General features: G+C 40.1%; 1 long non-coding RNA gene across 1 annotated transcript; it reads left to right on the top strand.

Annotated features, from left to right (window-relative positions):
• Window positions 1-270: 270 nt before the first annotated feature.
• Window positions 271-2028, top strand: LOC134935220 (uncharacterized). The gene is made up of 3 exons (XR_010179993.1): window positions 271-387; window positions 1474-1582; window positions 1671-2028. It is a non-coding gene; the product is annotated as an uncharacterized LOC134935220 (long non-coding RNA).
• Window positions 2029-17753: the final 15725 nt, after the last annotated feature.

Here is a 17753-nt window from a genome sequence, read left to right as displayed (position 1 = left end):
AACATGTATGTGTGGCTCCATCAACATTTCCCGCCTCCAATACCAAATAAAAATGGTTTTGAATAAATGTTCGTCCAAAATGTATAATAATTTTTGTGCCACTTATAATTAATGATGTTGAAAAAAGGGTCAAGGACCTAAGTGTTATATTATTTTAGCAACAAAAACACTTGCTAACTTTTTTGAGTTACTTATCACAAATGTCTTTGTTTTTTTCCACATTTTTTTTGGTGGCTGCTTGTCCTGCCCTTTGCCTTTAGCACTGTCATGTTGTCATGCTCTGGTGGAGCGTCTTGGTGGTGATGAGACTGGCGTGACATTTGGAGTAGTCGTACCAGAACTGCTGCTTGTTTGCGGTTGGTGCATGCATCTGAGTGTTTCATTCAGGTTAGTGAGGGTGGCATTGAGTTCACGTGTAGCAGCATTTTGATTGTCTACTATTCTGAATAAACTTTAATTAATCTTTTGATTGTTTTGAAAAATGCTCATGTAACTTTGCTGCTGTCTGTGCTGTTCTTCCATTATGCGCTGTAAGTTGCCCATGACCTGTGTAATGTCTGTACGCATGAGTTCCATGGTATTGCCTATTCTGGTTGTTTGCTCATTTAGTCTACTCAGATTTCTTGACATTCTTCTGAGGTGAGATGGTAGGCTTGCAAACATTTGTGTCTGCTTACGTAGGCAATCTTCATTAGTGGCCTGCTGTCTAGCCCAAATGGTCCAAAACACCTGATCAGGGCCTTGTGTTCCTGGTGTTGTTGGGCTGTGTTGTGGTGGTGGTGGTGTGCTTTGCTGTGGTGGTGTACTCACAGGTGCTGGGGGGCTCATTCCTTGCATTAATAGCTGCATTTCTAAGATGTTTGTCTCCTCCATGTCACTGTGTTGCTGTTGTTGCGGAGGGATGCTGTTCCCAGGACTCGAAGCTGAAATGTTAATTAAATCTCCGTGAGCTATCCATATGTTTGAGAAATGTAAACAAATCACTACACATGGGGGGTAATTTACTAAGATGGGAGTTCTATTTAAGATGGGATGTTGCCCATAGCAAACAATCAGCTTCTACTTCTCATTTATCTAGCACCTTCTAGAAGATAATACCTGGAATCTGATTGGTTCAATAGAATGCCCATCTTAGTAAATTTACCACATGGAACACATGTGATTCACTGTTGCTTTCAACTATTCTGGCTAGCAACATCATCACTCATAGCTTAAATACATACATATGCCTGTTTGTGGCAAATGTGTCTGGTTACTTAATTGTGAAAGCAAACACTTTATTTTTTTTGTAGCTCACACATACTCCACCATAAAAACACATTGGAAAACATAATGTCTTACCTTATAGCTTTGTTCAAACAAACATAGTAATGTTTTTATATGTATTTTGCAATGTTATCTCAAACACACATGTGAAATGTTGAAAAAAAACCTTACTTTTTTCATAAAAACAAACATGCTTTTTTGTTGCAGCATCTTACACACAATGTCATACTGTATGGCTCAAGTGGACATACATATCTTTACTGGATGTGGACAAGGACATTTAGATTGGATTACATTTCAGCTTTTACTTACTGCGGTAAGTATTTACTTTTTTGATGTGTTTTGACTTAATGCGGTTATGAAATTTTTAGATTACGTACTGAATTTTTACACATTTTTTTCAGTTTGATACTCACAATCAAGATGAGGGGAGTGTGGATGACGCCTTGGAGGTGTGTCCAAAATTTGGAGTGGGGGGACAGAACATACGGACGATAATCTTCGTGGCGGGGTAGCCTGCTGTGTTTGGGCCGGGACATACGACCTTGCTTTCTTTTCGGCCACAGGGTTTTTGTGGTGAGGTCTTTCAGAAGTGCCACTTCTGCTGCTCCATACTTCTTTTTATGGACCTTTTAATGAAAGTGCAATTTGGTTAAGGCTATTCCTTTACAAGCATACCCTATACTACAATGGACACTTTACCTGCTTCCGCAGCGTCATCATCATCAGATGTGATAGGAGTTACTGGCCGACGAGGAGTGCTGCTTTTTTCAGACACTGTATAAAATGAATTATAATAAAAAATCATGCTATTTTGTATACATCCACCCATTATGCTTATAAACATTTATTCTTTTAGAAATGCTTGGCTTTAAAAAAAAAAAAAAGGAACAGAAAAAAAAAAAAACAACAATGACCAAAACACATATGCACTATGGCAACATCAACACAGGAAAACATGTACAGGACACTGACACAGGCCACAAGTTCAAGGAAAGGTTTAAAAAAAAAAAAATCATTTTGTATTGGTAGGAAAAATATTACAGATGCAATATCTAATTTGCTCTGTGATGTGGCACTCCAAAGACACATTACCACTATATGAGCAAAAACAAAATGCAGCAATTTGTTTAATAAAAAACACTGCAGTGTGGTGTCACGGTACAAATACAAGCAAACAACAAACATTTAAAAAAAAAACCATAACATTATCTAAAGATGACATTACACATGTAAGTGGTTCCCAAACCACTTTCCAGTACTCCAGCCTCTAACATCACAACCACTTTTTTTAAACAAAACCACATGGATCACTTAAATATAAAACATAGTCACAATTTTAAATTCCAAAAAAAACAACAGGAAAACATTATTGCAGGACAATTCAGAGACACACCAAGTCCAAACTACACATGCAAAAAAACTGCCTGAAAAACACATGACATACAATAAAGTAAGAGGTTACATTGACTTTTATATAAAACATTAACCAAAACAATGTATTTGCTGACACACACTAGAAGATGGGAGTAATATGCAACGTCACATGACACACATTCCAAAAAAAAAAAAAAAATATGAACAAAAAAAATTAAATAAAAACACATGCTCACCATTCTTCCTGGGCCTATCTGAATCCCGGACATGGGTTGCAGAGACAACTTCTGGAGGGATTACACTCCGCATGGGCTCCTCATACTCCAGATAACTTGCCATATAGGGCTGCCCACCACCGGTTTTTCGAGCCGACTTGGCCTCCTTGGCCATTTTGGACTTGACATGTCGCTTTATGTCATAGTACCATTTGCGGCACGTGTCCTCAGTCCGCTTGACCACCCCCTCACTATTGACAGCAGCAACTACTTTCGCCCACAACACCGTCTTCCTCCGTGTTGGCACCTTGGTGGACTCCGGGCCAAATAGCTGCCTCTGATACTTCATCAGCTCACGCACCAATGCCACTTTCAGTGGCGCACGCAGAGGGGGTTTCCGAGTACCTGGAAACCCCCCCTAATGAGCCAAATGTTTTATTGTTGAGACGGAGACAGCACTGTCTCCGTCTCAGCAAAAGGCGCAATCGCGATCGCGACCGCTACCGCGGACCTCCTGCAGCACCAGCAGAGAGCTACAGTAGTACGTAGCTCTCTGCATAGTGAAAGTCCGGGGGGAGCTGCTGGCTGTGGAAGCTCAGCCACAGCAGCTCCCTCCGTCCCTCCCTCCCTCGTCACAGAACTCCTGCTCCCAGTCTCCCAGTCCTTGGTGGTATGTATATCACCTTATATTTAAATGTATTAAGTGATATTAAGTGGTCATGGATGTTATCTATGTATGTGTATGATATGTATATATATATATATATATATACACATGTATGTATAAACAGTGTGTGTATTTATGTATGTATGTGCATTTTTTATGTATATATATATATGTTTGCAAAAGTCCCGGCACTCGTCTTATATAAAATTAATGTGCTGCGGTGCCATCCCAGGGGAACCAATCCTCCAGTACAATGCAGTGGAATAACGGCGGCACTCGGACAGACTATATATATATATACAGATTATATATATATATATATATATATATATATATATAAAATGCAGTGGAATAAAGGTGGCACTCAAACAGACTTCTTAGGCAGTATGAAAAAGGTCAGCTTTTAATGAACCGACATGTTTCGGGGCTATACCCCTTCCTCAGGGCCTCAAAGAGGCCCTGAGGAAGGGGTATAGCCCCGATACATGTCGGTTCATTAAAAGCTGACCTTTTTCATACTGCCTAAGAAGTCTGAGTGCCGCCTTTATTCCACTGCATTATATATATATATATATATATATATATATATACACAAATACACACAACAAAAAGACTGCAGCACTCCCAGACTTGCTTTTTAAAAAGTTTTTAAATAGGCATCTTCCATCCTGCTGTGAAGGAGCTGGGTTCCGTTCCTTCACAGCGGGATGGAAGACGCCTATTTAGGTGAGTTGTCAGTACACACACTGTTTGTCTGTTTTATATGTTGTGCTTGAAAATGGTGCTGTAGGGACACCGAAATGTTGCACCTATGCAAGATGATTTTGCTTCACTAAAAACTTTTTAAAAAGCAAGTCTGGGAATGCCGCAGCTTTTTCGTCGTCAGCATCTGTACCCACACTGAAGGCACCCGAACACAAACATTATCCAGCGCGGAATGGCAGATCCATTTTTGTTTTTAATATATATATATATTTATATATATATATACACACACACACACACACACACACACACACACACACACACACACACACACAGCACAGTATATTATAATTACACACACATACACACCCATGGAAACCCCCCTGAATAAATCCTGCGTTTGCCCCTGACATTTTCAGCAAAACTAAACTTAACATTCCGCCCAGTCTTAGTAGTGGTGCGTGGCTGCGGAGCACTCTGACTGTCACTATCGCTTGAGGCTGCTGCAGCAACCTCACCCACCTCCTCCACCTCACTAACCTCACTAACACTCACCTCCTCCACCTGACCAACCTCCTCCCCCTCACTCACACCCTCCACCTCTGAGTCACACATAATTGTGTGTGTAAACAGTTAACACAGGGAAAAAAAAAGACAAACAACACACTCCTTCACTACCACTACACAACTCTCTCTCACACACACACACACACACACACACACACACACACACACACACACACACACACACACACACAAACACTGACAAGGGACTATAAAGAAAAATAACTTGGACTAAAAATGAGACAAAACCACAAAATACAAGACAACAAGAATGACAAGACGACTTTCAAACACAATACCACACTCAGAAATCGCTACCACCACTCCTCTTCAAACCACAAATTCACCTACCTCCACAGCACAACCTCCCTCCTCCTCACCACTAACTAAACCCACGAGGTGCGGACGGTTTTGGGCGTATTTATATGGTTGCGCACAGACACTCCTACCATCTGAAACACAACCAATCACGAACGGGGATGAAAATCGAAACTGAAAGTGAAAATGCGGCCGCGAAGAAAAAAAAACCCTGCCGCGTTTAACTTAGGAAAAACCCAGCAAATACTTCAAAAACACGTACGCAAATGACAATGACGGCCGTAAATGTACCCAAAAAAAATGACTGGCATCGACATCGGAAAACACGAAAACAATAAAGTCGACTGCTTCGTAACTTTGCGTATATGGGCCCTCATTCCGAGTTGATCGGTCGCAAGGCGAATTTAGCAGAGTTACACACGCTAAGCCGCCGCCTACTGGGAGTGTATCTTAGCATCTTAAAATTGCGACCGATGTATTCGCAATATTGCGATCACAAACTACTTAGCAGTTTTAGAGTAGCTCCAGACTTACTCTGCCTGTGCGATCAGTTCAGTGCTTGTCGTTCCTGGTTTGACGTCACAAACACACCCAGCGTTCGCCCAACCACTCCCCCGTTTCTCCGGCCACTCCTGCGTTTTTTCCGGAAACGGTAGCGTTTTCAGCCACACGCCCATAAAACGCCGTGTTTCCGCCCAGTAACACCCATTTCCTGTCAATCACATTACGTTCGCCGGAGCGATGAAAAAGCCGTGAGTAAAAATACTTTCTTCATAGCAAAGATACTTGGCGCAGTCGCAGTGCGAATATTGCGCATGCGCACTAAGCGGAATTTCACTGCGATGCGATGAAAAATACCGAGCGAACGACTCGGAATGAGGGCCATGGATTCAAAAAGTTGCATGAAAATGCACCCGATACAAAACGAGTTTAAACACTACACAAACCGACTCAAACACGAATATTAGTAAATATTGGCCATGGTGTGTATTAGGGCATTCAAAGAGTTCAATTTTGGTCTCATCTTACCAGACTATATTCTCCCAGTATTTCACAGGCTTGTCCAAATGTTGTACAGCAAACTTTAAACGAAAGTCAACATGCTTTTTCTTCAGCAATGGAGTCTTGTATGGTGAGCATGCATACAGGCCATAGCAGTTGAGTGCATTATTTATTGTTTTCTTTGAAACAATTGTACCTGCTAATTCCAGGTCTTTCTGAAGCTCTCCAAAAGTAGTCCTTGGCTCTTTTGATAGTAGTAGTAGTAGTAGTAGTAGTAGTAGTAGCAGCAGTGGCGTAAGTTCGTCACAGTTGCCCGGAGGCAAGATAAATATTGGTGTCCTCCTATTTACTATATTAAGATAAATATATGTATGTATGTATGTATGTATGTATGTATGTATGTGTGTGTGTGTGTGTGTGTGTGTGTGTGTGTTTGTGTATATATGGAGTGTTCTGAAATATTTTTATATACTGTATTCATACATTTAATTGTCTTTTATTTTAAATCACACATTTCTTAGCAGTCATACCCAGGATTAGAACCCATGACCTGTTACACTAACAGCAGACACTTTACTGATGGAGCTATTTGCTCCTGTAGAGGAAGTATGAGAATTCTAACTATATGAAGTTACGTGTAATTGTCAGAGAAGAATCTTCATATAGTTAAAATTCTCATATTTCCTATACAGGAGCAAACAGCTTCATCAGGAAGGTGTCTGCTTCCAGTGTAATAGGTTGTGGTTTCTAATCCTGGGTGTGATACTTGTAAAATGTGTATATTCAGTATAATAAAGAGGGTGTGATTTGTAAGGTGCAGGGACCAGTGAGGAAGTCAGCCACTGAAAAGACAGCGACAGCTATCAATTAACTTAATTCAATGGTGTCACAGAATGGGAGGAGAGGTGCCCCCTTCAGAGCAGGAGCCCGGCGGCAGATGACTCCGTTGCCTCCCAGAGTTCTGCCTCTGAGTAGTAGTAGTAGTACTGTAGTAGTAAGTAGTAGTACTGTAGTAGTAGTAGTAGTAGTAGTAGTAGTAGTAGTAGTAGTAGTAGTAGTAGTGGTACTGTAGTAGTAGTAGTAGTAGTAGTAGTAGTAGTAGTAGTAATATTAGTACTGTAGTAGTGGTAGTACTGCAGTAGTACAGTAGTAGCAGTAGTAGTAGTAGTAATAGTAGTAGTACTGTTGATGTTGTTGTAGTAGTTTTAATAGTACTGTGGTAGTAGTACTGTAGTAGTAGTAGTAGCAGCAGCGGTAGTAGTAGTAGTAGTAGTACTAGTAGTACTGCTGTAGTAATAGCAGCAGCAGTAGTAGTAGTAGTAGTAGTAGTACTGTTGTAGCATTGTTAATTTTTTCTACAAAAATTTTGACTATAAATATTCATCGACTACAGTTTATTTCCGGACTAAAAGGAAAGCTGAGATCCACTGACTAAATATTAACCAAAACAAAGCAAAAAAAGAGACAAAGACTAAAACTAAAGTTTAAATACTTGTTACAGGAGGCTGGACTTAGCACTGGAAGTATGGTTTTACATTAAATTATATGTTCTAGATATTTGCAGAAAATAATTATGACAAGCTGTGAAGTGTATTACACTTGTTTGTTCTAACTAACTTTAGGCATTAATTTGTATATGGTATATGGTGGCACTACAGAAAGTCAGACTCCATATGTAACACTTTCTTAGCCTATTAAGCCTAGATTAATGACACAAAGTTAAAGGTATGCAAACTCCACAAGGGAATTTTAGAGAAATGTTCTTCAGCAAAATCTATTACAGTATCATTAAACTGTTTGCAAGTTATGGCTAAAATTAGACTAAAATGAAAACTGAGATCAACTGACTAAATTTTGAATACAACGAAGCAAAAGATAAAGACTTAATGTTACTATAAACCAACTACAATTTTAAGCAAGCTACTAACACAAAAACTAAATTGAAAGTCCTTGTCAAAATTAAAATTGTATAGCAGTAGCACTGTAGTAGTACTGTAGTAGTAGTAGTAGTAGTAGTAGTAGTAGTAGCAGCAGCAGCAGAAGCAGCAGCAGTAGTAGTAGTAGTAGTAGTAGTAGTAGTAGTAGTAGTACAGCGGTACTGTAGTAGTAGTAGTAGTAGTAGAAGCAGTGGTATCAGTAGTAGTAGTAGCAGCAGCTGTAGTAGAAGTAGTAGTAGTAGTAGTAGTAGTAGTAGTAGTAGTAGTAGTAGAAGCAGTAGTATCAGTAGTAGTAGTAGAAGCAGTAGTATCAGTAGTAGTAGTAGTAGCAGCAGCAGCAGTAGCAGCAGCAGCAGCAGCAGTAGTATCAGTAGTAGTGGTAAAAGCAGTAGTGGCAGCAGCAGCAGCAGTAGTAGTAGTAGAATCAGTAGTCTCAGTAGTAGTAGCAGATGCAGTATCAGTAGTAGAAGCAGTAGTATCAGTAGTAGTAGTAGCAGCAGCAGCAGCAGTAGTAGCAGCAGCAGCAGCAGCAGCAGTAGTATCAGTAGTAGTGGTAAAAGCAGTAGTGGCAGCAGCAGCAGCAGTAGTAGTAGTAGTAGAATCAGTAGTCTCAGTAGTAGTAGTAGTAGTAGTAGCAGCAGCAGCTGTAGTAGAAGTAGTAGTAGTAGTAGTAGTAGTAGTAGTAGTAGTAGAAGCAGTAGTATCAGTAGTAGTAGTAGAAGCAGTAGTATCAGTAGTAGTAGTAGTAGCAGCAGCAGCAGTAGCAGCAGCAGCAGCAGTAGTATCAGTAGTAGTGGTAAAAGCAGTAGTGGCAGCAGCAGCAGCAGTAGTAGTAGTAGAATCAGTAGTCTCAGTAGTAGTAGCAGATGCAGTATCAGTAGTAGAAGCAGTAGTATCAGTAGTAGTAGTAGCAGCAGCAGCAGCAGTAGTAGCAGCAGCAGCAGCAGCAGCAGTAGTATCAGTAGTAGTGGTAAAAGCAGTAGTGGCAGCAGCAGCAGCAGTAGTAGTAGTAGTAGAATCAGTAGTCTCAGTAGTAGTAGCAGATGCAGTATCAGTAGTAGAAGCAGTAGTAGTAGTAATAGTAGTAGAAGCAGTAGTAGTTTTAGTAGTAGTAGAAGCAGTAGTAGTAGTAAAAGCAGTATTATCAGTAGTAGTATCATTAGTAGCAGAAGTAATAGTAGTAGTAGTAGTAGTAGCAGCAGCAGTAGTAGTAGCAGCAGTAGCAGCAGTAGTAGTAGTAGTAGCAGCAGCAGTAGTAGTAGTAGTAGTAGTAGTAGTGGTAGTAGTAGTAGTAGTAGAAGCTGTAGTAGTCATAGTAGTAGTAGTAGCAGCAGTAGTAGTATTAATAGTAGTAGTAGTAGTAGTAGCAGCAGCAGCAGCAGCAGCAGCAGCAGCAGTAGTAGTAGTAGTAGTAGTAGTAGAAGTTGTAGTAGTAGTCATAGCAGTAGTAGTAGTAGCAGCAGTAGTAGTAGTAGAAGCTGTGGTAGTAGTAGTAGTCGTCGTAGTAGTAGTAGTAGCAGCAGCAGCAGCAGTAGCAGCAGTAGTTTCTTACAAAGCAAGGAATAATAATATAGTACAATTATATGCTTAGTACAGCACGCACATATACACTAAACCCATAATAATTGCCAATAGATTTTTTTGGATGCACATAAGACGTCACCAAATATATTTTATATTTGTAAAGTTATACTAACTGGGGAAAAGTAACAGCAATAAGTAGTAGTAGAAGCAGTAGTATCAGTATTAATAGTAGCAGCAGAAGTAGTAGTAGTAGATGCACTAGTATCAGCAGTAGTAGTTGTCACAGCAGAAGGAGCAGCAGTAGTAGTTGTCACAGCAGAAGGAGCAGCAGTAGTAGTAGTAGTAGTAGTAGTAGTAGCAGCAGCAGTAGTAGTAGTAGTACTAGAAGCAGTAGTAGTAGTAGTAGTAGTAGTAGTAGTAGTAGTAGAAACTGTAGTAGTAGTAGTAGTAGTAATAATAGAAGCAGTAGTAGTAGCAGCAGCAGCAGCAGCAGTAGTAGTAGTAGTAATAGTAGTAGTTTCTACTACTACTACTAGTAGTAGTAGCAGCAAGGAATTGAAATAAAGTACAATTATATGCTTAGTACAGCACACACATATACACTAAAGCCATAATAATTGCCAATAGATTTTTTTGGATGCACATAAGACGTCACCAAATATATTTTATATTTGTAAAGTTATACTAACTGGGGAAAAGTAACAGCAATAAGTAGTAGTAGAAGCAGTAGTATCAGTATTAATAGTAGCAGCAGAAGTAGTAGTAGTAGATGCACTAGTATCAGCAGTAGTAGTTGTCGCAGCAGAAGGAGCAGTAGTAGTAGTTGCCGTAGTAGTAGCAGCAGCAGCAGTAGTAGTAGTAGTACTAGGAGCTGTAGTAATAGTAGTAGTAGTAGTAGAAGCTGTAGTAGTAGTAGTAATAATAATAGAAGCAGTAGTAGTAGTAGCAGCAGCAGCAGCAGCAGCAGCAGTAGTAGTAGTAGTAGTATTAGTTTCTACTACTACTACTACTACTACTACTACTAGTAGTAGAAGCAAGAAATTAAAATAAAGTACAATTATATGCTTAGTACAGCACACACATATACACCAAACCCATAATAATGGGCAATCGATTTTTTTGGCTGTACATAAGACGTCACCAAATACATTTTATATTTTTAAAGTTATACTAACTGGAGAAAAGTAAAAGCAATAAGTAATAGTAGAAGCAGTAGTGTCAGTAGTAGTAGTAGCAGTAGTATCAGTAGTAGTAGCAGCAGAATTAGCCGTAGTAGATGCAGTAGTATTAGTAGTAGTAGTAATATTATCAGCAAAAGTAGTAGCAGCAGCAGCAGCAGTAGTAGTAGTAGTAGTAGTAGTAGTAGAAGCAGTAGTATAATAGTAGTAGTAGTAGTAGTAGAAGCAGTAGTATCAGTAGTAGTAGTAGCAGCAGAATTAGCAGTAGTAGATGTAGTAGTATTAGTAGTAGTAATATTACACATATACACTAAACTCATAATAATTGTAATAGTAGTAGTAGTAGTCAGTGACGTGCGGTGGGGTGAGGCAGGTGAGGCAGAGCCTTTCCTGCCATACTAACGTTTGTGCCAACATTTTGACTGTATAAAGTATATGGAAAATACAAAGAATTTGTTTGAAATATCTTCTTTGCATTATACTAATATTTTTTATAGCCAAAACTCTGGAGTGAAAACTCTATGGCCTCACCTGCTTATCTTCTCCGCACATCTCTGATTAACACTAACCAAATTTCCAGGAGTTTATACTGCTTCACCTGTGTATAATGCCCAGATGTACCCTTTGACTCATATATCACATGTAAATCTGGCCCTGGTGCTAGCCAGTGGCTCCTAAGTCATTTAGCTCACCGCACGTCCCTGGTAGTAGTAGTAGTAATAGAAGCAGTAGTAGTAGTAGTGGTAGTAGCAGCAGCAGCAGCAGTAGCAGTAGTAGTAGTAGTAGTAGTAGTAGTTTCTTACAAAGCAAGGAATAAAAATACAGTACAATTATATGCTTAGTACAGCACACTGTAACTGTGAAATATTAAAACCATTAAAGAACAGGTGAAAGTCAAAGTGTAGTTAATTAAGTTCATCTAATAATGAATCTAGCATTTGTAAGTGCATTATAGAATACCGCACTTGAGGAGCACAGATTAAATGAGTATGATGAGATACAATTAACAATTGTTCAGTTGGGACCATATATATTCTGACAGCAAAAACATCTAAAATCAAGGTCATAGTACCTATAATAAGATAATTGATCCTATAGATACTGCACAGAACATTGAGTGTAGTGTGTAGTTTTAATATTATATGTTACACTTTGTTTTTCACCTGTTCTCTATTGGTTTTAATATTTCACAGTTACCAGCTTTTTAACAATGTGGAATTAAAAGTTATATTTTAAGTGTATAATTTTTTTGTACTAGTGTGCCACCATTAAGTCCAATCCTTTTCCCTTTCTTCAAAACAAACCTTTATATATTGGCAACAATATATTTTGTAGCAGCACCACCAGACTCAATTTAATATAAGGATTACAGTATACTATGGGGTTTTCTTATCATTCTATGATTCACAACATGATACTAGTGCAGTAGATTTCCCATTCCCTGTTCCCTTTAATAAGCAGTAGTAGTAGTAGTAGAAGATGCAGTAGTAGCAGTAGTAGTAGTAGTAGTAGTAGTAGTAGTAGTAGTAGTAGCAGCAGCAGCAGCAGCAGTAGTAGCAGCAATAGTAGTCGTAGTAGTAGCAGCAGCAGCAGTAGTAGCAGCAATAGTAGTAGTAGTAGTAGCAGCAGCAGTAATAGTAATAGTAATAGTAGTAGTAGTAGTAGTAGTAGTAGTAGCAGCAGCAGCAGCAGCAGTAGTAGCAGCAGCAGTAATAGTAGTAGTAGTAGCAGCAGCAGCAGTAGTAGCAGCAATAGTAGTAGTAGTAGCAGCAGCAGCAGCAGCAGTAGTAGCAGCAATAGTAGTAGTAGTAGTAGTAGCAGCAGCAGCAGTAGTAGCAGCAATAGTAGTAGTAGTAGTAGCAGCAGCAGCAGTAGTAGCAGCAATAGTAGTAGTAGTAGTAGCAGCAGCAGCAGCAGTAGTAGCAGCAATAGTAGTAGTAGTAGTAGCAGCAGCAGCAGTAGTAGCAGCAATAGTAGTAGTAGTAGTAGTAGCAGCAGCAGCAGTAGTAGCAGCAATAGTAGTAGTAGTAGTAGCAGCAGCAGCAGTAGTAGCAGCAATAGTAGTAGTAGTAGTAGCAGCAGCAGTAATAGTAATAGTAATAGTAGTAGTAGTAGTAGTAGTAGTAGTAGCAGCAGCAGCAGCAGCAGTAGTAGCAGCAGCAGTAATAGTAGTAGTAGTAGCAGCAGCAGCAGTAGTAGCAGCAATAGTAGTAGTAGTAGCAGCAGCAGCAGCAGCAGTAGTAGCAGCAATAGTAGTAGTAGTAGTAGTAGCAGCAGCAGCAGTAGTAGCAGCAATAGTAGTAGTAGTAGTAGCAGCAGCAGCAGTAGTAGCAGCAATAGTAGTAGTAGTAGTAGCAGCAGCAGCAGCAGTAGTAGCAGCAATAGTAGTAGTAGTAGTAGCAGCAGCAGCAGTAGTAGCAGCAATAGTAGTAGTAGTAGTAGTAGCAGCAGCAGCAGTAGTAGCAGCAATAGTAGTAGTAGTAGTAGCAGCAGCAGCAGTAGTAGCAGCAATAGTAGTAGTAGTAGTAGCAGCAGCAGTAATAGTAATAGTAATAGTAGTAGTAGTAGTAGTAGTAGTAGTAGCAGCAGCAGCAGCAGCAGTAGTAGCAGCAGCAGTAATAGTAGTAGTAGTAGCAGCAGCAGCAGTAGTAGCAGCAATAGTAGTAGTAGTAGCAGCAGCAGCAGCAGCAGTAGTAGCAGCAATAGTAGTAGTAGTAGTAGTAGCAGCAGCAGCAGTAGTAGCAGCAATAGTAGTAGTAGTAGTAGCAGCAGCAGCAGTAGTAGCAGCAATAGTAGTAGTAGTAGTAGCAGCAGCAGCAGTAGTAGCAGCAATAGTAGTAGTAGTAGTAGCAGCAGCAGCAGTAGTAGCAGCAATAGTAGTAGTAGTAGTAGCAGCAGCAGCAGTAGTAGCAGCAATAGTAGTAGTAGTAGCAGCAGCAGCAGCAGCAGTAGTAGCAGCAATAGTAGTCGTAGTAGCAGCAGCAGTAGTAGTAGCAGCAGCAGTAATAGTAGTAGTAGTAGCAGTAGTAGTAGTTTCTTACAAAAGCAAGGAATAAAAATACAGTACAATTATATGCTTAGTACAGCACACACATATACACCAAACCCATAATAATGGGTAATATATTTTTTTGGATGCACATAAGACATCATCAAATACATTTTATATTTGTAAAGTTGTACTAACTGGAGAAAATTAACAGCAATAAGTAAATGTTTCCCTATGTGAAATATATGCATTTTCTGCTATGTAATAATAATAATAATAATAATAATAATAATAAATAATAATAATAATAATAATAAAAAAATTTTCATACTGTACCTAAATAAACTAAAAAACATATAAAGCCGTGTAAGTACAAAAATATATATTTTCTATGTAAAAAAAAAAAAAAGATCCCTGCTATAATAATGCTTTTGAAGTTTAATGTGGAGCTTTGGCAGCAAAAGGGTTAATGGGCACGACTACAGATTCAAATATCACACGCATGGTGTGTTCATTGTGGCTTCTGTTAACATAAAGCGTCACTATAATACTGTGTGTTCTAGAATAAAACATTTTCATTGCTTGGTTGTGATGTCATTAATCTATGAATAAAAACGACATCATGGAATTCTGACCAGTGGTTTAAACTGGAACCACAAGAAAAATGAAAATGAACACACACAAAAACAGAACCTGCTAACAAGCACTTTCAACACTGAATAAGATATTGTATACACTCAAACATATCCATTATGCTCAGTGACCTACATAGAAATGCATTTCATTTCAACATACTGGGTACTGGTTTGGCAGTTATGCTGGCATTATAGATACATAATTAGAAAAATGTTGGCAGTGGTAGTTGGCACACAGTTATACTAATGTTTGACGCCAGATGGATAAGTAGGTTGAGCAAATGTCTCTTTAACAAATGCCTCAATTTAGTTTTAACTGCTCCAGGAGAATATTACCATGTAGTTTCTACAGTAACACAATTAAATATGAGTAATTGTGTCATATTATGGAATAATTATTTTACTGACGTAATATATACCAAACCATTACACAGTTGAGGGATAAAAAAGGACATGTTCAGAGATGCAGAGATTCTGAAATTAACACATATTCCAGCTGTTAAATTTATACTACTATAATGCAAATGTTTAGTATATACGATGTGTGGTACCCCGGATATTCGTGTGGGCACATATAGAGTAAGTTAAGTGTAGATGGCACCTTACAGCCGAGACAGCAGCACCAGTGGATAGTCTTTCTTCTCTAGCAACAACTCCACAAGCTTTATCCACCTCAGGCTGTAGCAGAGGAGCTAGCCCCATACACACAGTAATATGGCATAACGTGACAGCTTTTGATAAATAGAATAATCAAGTAGATTTATTAAAGGGGATGGGGGGGAATAGGGTGTAGGTCCAGGGAAGGTATGACAGAAGTCATGACCACCATACATATGACAGTAAATTGCAGAACTAAACAGTAGTTTGCAGTGCGGTGGCCATTAGACAAAGGGAATAATTGTTTCTAGTAATAAAATAGGCTTCTGTATCTTAACTGTTGTAGCGCCTCTTTGGCTAGAACTAGGGAAAATGCAGTTTTCAATTGTTTGATACTATACTCTTACATATAATAACCTTTACAAAATGCAGATATAAGGTAATAGTGACAAACTATTATTACTAAACAGAATTAGCAAAATCTCAAACTTATCAGTTATTTATTTAAAGGTGTACACAAAGTTTCTGTCATTGGCGTTCTCTGTTGTTGGATAGTCACTATCTTATAAAATGCATGTATTTGTAATCTATTAGATGCAAAAGTAGTAGGATTAGCATCTAACGCTGGTCCTTTTCTCATTACAGAGAACAATAGCTTTGGCTTCCTAATGATAAGGCACAACAAACACAGTTCCACTTTTAATCGCACAAGTTCCTTCAGCGCTTCACAGTATCAATAGCTCAGGGCCTGATTCAGAGGTGGACGCTAAGCGGTAGCATCTGTGACTTTTTTTCGCAACCACTACTGCAACGTTAGGCTAACGCTGCAGCAAATGGGCTGTCTATTAGAATGCACACCAGCTGCAGCTCTAATCCACTGTGGTGTACACAAAAGCACTCCATGCTACATCAGCTGTACCATCAAACTTCTGAGCAGCCCTATGGAATGTTCAACAGTTTTTGCTGCCAGTGTTATAGGAATTGCATCTTTCAGTTTAGTCCCTGACAACACCATGCCTGCCATCTCAAGCCACCAGCGCTGTTACTGCCCAGGAACACCTATGGGAACTGTATGGTGGTCCATGCAGTTCCACTCTGCAGCTGCTGGTGGAGAACAAAACATTGGATGCTTGCGCCTAATGCAGGGTGCTTGGTTCTGATGTTTTACTTGCGCCCACCTCTGAATCAGGCTCTCAATACCAAAGGGCTCTGTAATCAGTTTATGATTCACACAAATTCCTCTCTTTACACTTCAAAGGGTTTATTTGGCATCAAATTGTAACATCTGGCACTTCTGATTAGGATCAGTATGATATACCAATGATCGGGGTGTCTGCCGTCAGTATACTGACAACAGCATCCTGACCGTCAGTATGCCAGCAGCGGGGCGAGTGCAAAGAATCCCCTTGCGGGCTCAGTGACTTGCTTTGCTGGCTGCAGGCTCTATTTCCACTCTATAGGTGTCGTGGACACCTATGAGTGGGAATAGCACTGTTAGCCAGGATTCCTGCTGTCGGCACTGTCAGCGGTCGGGATTCTGGCGTCAGTACACTGACCGCCGGGATCCCGACCACCGGCAAATTAACTGCATTCCTTCTGATTGTGTTTATGCCTGATATTTAAAAGGTGAATGCTTTTACTAGCCATGTCTTAGTAGTAACAGCATTCCTCTTTTAGATATCAAACCTAAACACAATCAGAAGCTCCAGGTTTTACATCCTGATGCTTTGTAAATAAACCCATATATCAAACTGTCTGCTCATACACATCTTTAGCTCAGTCTCTTGTATGAGTTAGGGTTACACAATACTTCCAATATGCTTATTAATATATCTCCATTAAATCTCAGCAGATCTCTGTATCTCTCAACAGTTCTCATTATCCTCCAATAGCTCTCAGTATCTCTCATTTTCCCTCAATAGTGCTTAAAAGTACTCAGTAGGGACATCACCCTTTCACAGCTCTTACACACAGCCTCCATGGGGGTGTAGTATGGCTGACCGGCGGTCAGGAGACCACCGGTCAGATTAACGACGATGGGATCCCGGCAGCATACCGACGCCGGGATCCCGGCATGGAGGGGCGAGTGCAGCAAGCCCCTTGCGGGCTCGGTGGCGACCTGCGGTCGCCACGGGTTCTATTCCCACTCTATGGGTGTCGTGGACACCCACGAGTGGAAATAGTCCCTGTTGGTCGGCATGCCGACCATCGGGATAGTGAGCCATCGGGATGGTGGAGGAGGTCATGTGACTGTCGGTCAGCTGACCGGCGGTCACATGAAGACCACCCCCTCCATGGATATCAGATACAGCTCTCAGGGCTAGCACACTGACTCCGGCTGTCAACCTAACACTGCTGCTTCTTCTGCAGCAGTCCCTTTCTTTCTGCAAACATGCAGCACCTCACCCTGCTCTGCACTCTACTCCTCAGTGTCTCTCAGTCTCAACTGCATATGCCCAACCAGTATCTCACAGTTCTGCTGCTGGTTTGTCTACTTTTGAGTTCATTGTTGCTCTAGTGGAAGCATCCTAAACTGCAATGCCTATTGGCTCCCATGGAGCCAGGGGTATCACAAATGCAAAAAATTATATAAACTTAGGGTCCCCAGTAGTTGTAAGAGACACTGCTTTATTCATAGATTTCCTATTGCAACGTTTAACTTCTTACAGAAAGAGAATGGAACCAGTGGCAACAACAGAGGGGGGTCACAGTCCCGGAGGTGTGAGTGTGTATGTGTAGGGAAGGGGGCACTGAGAGGGGGAGTGCTGAATTATGTATT

The sequence above is a fragment of the Pseudophryne corroboree genome, chromosome 6 (genome assembly GCF_028390025.1).
Source record: "Pseudophryne corroboree isolate aPseCor3 chromosome 6, aPseCor3.hap2, whole genome shotgun sequence".
Classification (NCBI taxonomy): domain Eukaryota; kingdom Metazoa; phylum Chordata; class Amphibia; order Anura; family Myobatrachidae; genus Pseudophryne; species Pseudophryne corroboree.
Note: the sequence above shows the minus strand (reverse complement) of the source record. Positions and strands in the feature narration are given on the sequence as shown.